We start from the raw sequence: 5362 nt of genomic DNA, 5'->3' as shown, positions 1-5362 counted from the left end.
CAGCGGCTGCTGGCGTTGAGGATCATGTCATTCAAACCTTGGGTAGATGGTCCTCCAACTGCTATATACGTATATTCGTACAGATCCTACCGTTATTTCAAATGCACAAAATACTACCTTGTCCAACTGAAATCATTTCATGTTTTACTTTGTGCTTGTTACTTGTTCTTTGTACCTCGATCTTCTNCATATACTGACATCAATTTTCAAATAGCATTTTAACACCGGTTTTCATACAGGTTCTTATGTCCGCTAAAAAGATAATTATAAAACAAAACAAACAAAAAATAGCACATACCTCCACTCACACCATAACATACCGGATATATGCAGTTTTATTTTAATCAGATTACAAAATCAAGATGAAATTTAAATATTCATTTCAAGAGAAAGGGTATCAATTATATAAACAAAGATACAAAGATGTATGGATTGTGTTAACTTGATTTTTTAATCTGTTAAAAAATATCTTTCCATTCAAACCATATTTGATCAAATTTTTCGTTGCGTACATTTTTTGAGGCTGAATATTTTTCGATGTTATATCGGAATGCTAGAAACTCAATCAAACCATCTAACCTGAGTCTTTGTTTTTTTCTTGATACAGTGTATATATAATATTTTGCATAAAGGATAATAAAGTTAATTGGTAAGGCAACATTTTCTGTCTCTCCAAATAGTACTGTTTCTAATCTAAAATCAATTAATTTATCTAAGTTGAGGTATATTTTGTTTTTCAAATCTTGCCAAAGTCTGAAAGAATGAGGACATTCCCAGAAAATATGTTCTATAGTTTCAATTTCAGTGTTACACATATTACAAAGGTTATTGTTCAAAACACCAATAGTTTTCAAGTAATTATTTAGTGGGAGAATGCGATTTTGTAACCGATACTGGAACCACTGAAGTGTTGTATCTGTTGTACATTTAAAAGGAATGCTATACAATCGTTTCCAGTCCATGTTTCTAAAACTTTCTTTTAATTTCCATTTTATTTCAGCTGTATTCGAACATTTATTTTTATTATTCAGGGTAATATACATGTCTTTACAACCTTTCTTGCTTTTCATAATTACACTGATATGGTGTGGTATAAATGGTCGTTCAACAATGTTTTCAGCAGTTAAATTAAAGTTAAATTGTCTATATCTTTGCTTAATTGATTGGCATATATTTTGATAAATTAAAAAGTTTTCTGACTCGATATTGAATTTTAGTTTAAAGTTTGCAAAGGTTAGAAAAGAATTATCTTGGTCCAGTAGGTCACACACATTTTTAACACCCTTCTCAAACCATTTTTTAATGAAAAAAGACCTGTTATCAATGCAGAAAATTGGGTTATACCATATAGGAAAAGTAAGAAACTGATCAATATTCACAATACAACAAGAAGTCAACTGATCGAAGGTCAAGGTCTTCAGATCAAAGCTCAATGTCAGATTTTGTATATTTGAATTGCTTAACATTTTTTTATGACATGATGAAGCAAAGTTGATCAGAATTAAACAAGGAGTCAACTGACCAAAGGTTTAGGTCATCGGTCAATGTCACTGGGTCAAAGGTGAAGGTCAAATTTTGTAGCTTTTCATGAATGAGCATTTTATGACATTATGAAGCAAAATTGGTTGAAATTAAACAAGGAGTCGTCTGACCTTGGGTTAAAGGTCAAGGTCAAATTTTGTATCTTTTCCCTGATGAACATTTTGTTATGACACTATGAAGCAATGTTGGTCAGAATTAAACAAGGAGTCAATTGACCAAAGGTCAAGGTCATTGGGTTAAAGGTCAAGGTCATTTTTTTTATCTATTCCCTGATGAATATTTTGTAATGAAATTATGAAGCAAAGTTGGTCTGAATTTAACAAAGAGTTACCTGGCTTAAGTCAAGGTCACTGGGTCAAAGTTAAAGGTCAAATTTAGTATCTTTTCACTTTTGAACATTTCGTTATGACACTTTGAAGCAAAGTTGGTCAGAATTAAACAACGAGTCAATTGACCAAAGGTCAAGGTCCCTGGGTCAAAGATCAAGGTCAAATTTTGTATCTTTTCCCTGATGAACATTTTGTTATGACATTATGAAGCAAAGTCGGTCGGTATTAACAAGGAGTCAACTGACCTAAGGTCAAGGTCACTGTGTCAATGTCAAGGTCAAATATTGTATCTTTTTACTGATGAACATTTTGTGATGTTATTATGAAGCAAAGTTGGTCGGAATTAGAGAATAAGTCAAATGACCAAAGATCAGGGTCACTGGGTTAAAGGTCAAGGTCATTTGGGTCCAAAGGTCAAAGACAAGGTGGATCTCTGACTTTGACCCTGGCTCTTGATTGAGGAGGTATTTAAGGTTAAATAAAACAAATCAAAGCTAACAAATGAGTATTGCACCGGTATTTACATTTCGGTTAGCCCAGCAAATATGGAGGTGGAAGGAAACAAGACTCAAATCATAGTACATGTAACATGTATATTTTGCTTCCTTGCAATTCTTTTTGAAGTCCAAATGTCAAACGTCAAGCTCAGCTATATGGACAGATTGCTTCTTGATGATTATGGGGGATATATTATTTGTCAGTGTTCTAGTTTAATTTTAATGAAGAATAACTACTTAACTTTTCAATTCTTCACAATGTTTTATTACACAGTTATGTTTGGAAAGTTTTTAGACTATTAAATGGCTCTGAAGTAATTGGTTATAGATTTTAGCATCCCAATAAAAATTCATAATTTGGGAACTTGTTTCATAACACATTGTCATTTTCAATGAAATTGGGAAAAAAAAACATCATTTGTGAGCAGGTGTAATATTCATTTTGTCTGTGCTGCAGTTATTGACATAACTTTATTTCCGTTAGACATTGCTACATGCTTCACATATGATAAATGATAATTCAGGTTACATACAGCAAGCTGCATTAAAGATGAGTTTACACATTTTTTGGCATTATTTTATATAACATTACTAAAATAGTACATTAGAATTAAAACAGTGAGACTTAGTTAGGGCCAGTATGAGGTACATTGTATATTCACTTTTCATACAGTAGGTGTGGCAAATTCAAATACTGTATAGCGCTTTAATTTCGCGAGATCAATAATTTGCGGTTTCATATTCTTTACATATTCGCGAAGGTTAAATTTTGCTCTGCACCCGAATCCCATGTGTCGTGCAAAGTATTTTAAGTGTCATTATTTAAGGGTTAAACTTTGAAATACAGGTAAACTGTTTGAAAACACTGATCCCGAGCGTCGTCATCCGCCAGTGACTTCACTCGAAAGAAAATCAAATGTGTATGTACCTTCCTAGGAGTAAACAATTAATCACCTACTGTGTACACATACATATGTTGTGGCCACTTATATGTAAGTGTTGTTTTTACATGGACTGCCATTTTGTTTGGTGATAATCTGATTTGAGTTCATTTAAGCTTGCAAAACAGCATTGGGTTATAAGTATTATCAACATTTTATGATAAGGTCCATAAAAGTGGTCAGATGATTGACTATCATGCTTGAAAAAATGATTGACCTTGAATGACTTTCAAGGTCACAGAGGTCATATGTGTAAAAATATTGAAACAGCTTTTTCTGAATATCCAATAACTCCAGGGTAACGATGTTTGACAAAGAAGCATGCTTGAATGAAGGGCTTTAAAGTGTGTGCAAATGAACGACCTTGACCTACTCCAAATATGATTTCAAAGGTGAAAGTCAAAAACCGTTTTCATTTTTGTGTGATTGTGAAGTGCTTTCAGTACTACATACTACATCGATTATTACGCACTCTCAATCTTAAAAGTAGGGACAGTTTACATCTCTACTGCGGTGGGTAAACATCAGCCTTTCTTTGGCATGGCAAACACAACCGATATAGACAAAAACCTATTTCAATTCATCATCCTGACGTACATAGTGGACGGACTATATTTTACGGACTACCTTCGTATACAACTAAGCCCATTGGCTGTCTATATTTATCCATTCTTTCTCCGACGCCATTTCGCACTTCGGGAATCCCCCACTACTCAGTCAGCTTCTGTAGACTTGCACAGGTTATTATTAGAAGGCCAAATCAGTCCTTACAGTGAAAAGGCCGTCAAATTGTTAGCCAACAATTTCTAGTTTTTGTTTTTGTTAATTTTGTCTATACTCCAAATATCCAGAAATGCATTTTTTTATGTGTGCCCTTAAGAAACCATAACATTTCTTTTTAGAAATGATATACATTTATCTTACAAAAGTGTACATGCATATATTTGTGTTTATTTGGACTAGTCTGATCCGATTTGATGAAGTTATCCGAAGGCCTAACAAAAAAGGTGTTTGTTGCCTGTTATATGTCCAAAAAATTCAGGTAGGTAGGTAGGTAGGTAATCAATTTTATTTTTTTTATTTTTTTAAAGGTTAGATAGTTAAATAATAAATTTTGGTTTTCATCTTTTATAAGGTTTTTATAGGAGAATAATCTTGACTTTAACGGTGCTTCTTTGAAAATTGCCAAAAATGTTAAGGGTAGGCAGAAAGTATTAGGTTATAGGTATAGGGAATTGGAAACAAGCAACGTTTCTTAGTTGGCCTGATAGAAAAAAAATATTAGTTTACATGGTTTATTGTCCTCAAAAGATTTCCCAATACTAGAATAAAGAATTCTCACTTTTTTTTAAGAATGGAACATAAGGTCTGAAGTTATTTTAAAATAACATTCTTATTCATTCTATGTCATGTTTAGGCATGCATAATGACCTATTTTATGCTGTTTTGAAGAAAAAATCCATTGATTTATAGATTTAAACTGTTTTATCTCTATTCTTAATAGGATAGTTGTACACAAACATATCTACAAAGAGTAATTTGTTTAAGTTTATTTGCTTATATCATATGTCACTATTCATGATTATGAAGTCACTGATGTAATGATGATGATCATTCGGCATTGTACATTCCATATGCCATGGGATTAAAAACATACTAGTACATGTGTATAATCATCAGTAATCAAATCAAAATATTTACACTCTTTTACATATCTAGTCATTGATGTAATGATGATGATAATTCCTCATTGTACATTCCATATGCCATGTGATTAAAAAAATACTAATACATGTGTATAATCATCAGTAATAAAATAAGATATTTACACTCTTTTACATATCTAGTCATTGTTAGCTCACAATAAAACAGTTATGCCATGGCGCAGCGTCCGTCAATTCCTTCCTTTAATACGCTACTAGTCCTTAACGGCTCCGAGGATTTTGACCAAATTTGGTTCTCAGTTTTGTATAAACGAAGCGTATATTGGGCCCTCTAGGAGCAGAGGGGCGAGGTAAAATAGGTAAATCTTCAAAAATCTTCTACTCAACCA

Source organism: Mizuhopecten yessoensis, unplaced genomic scaffold (assembly GCF_002113885.1).
Source record: "Mizuhopecten yessoensis strain PY_sf001 unplaced genomic scaffold, ASM211388v2 scaffold6135_1, whole genome shotgun sequence".
NCBI classification, from domain to species: domain Eukaryota; kingdom Metazoa; phylum Mollusca; class Bivalvia; order Pectinida; family Pectinidae; genus Mizuhopecten; species Mizuhopecten yessoensis.
This window is presented reverse-complemented; position numbering follows the sequence as displayed.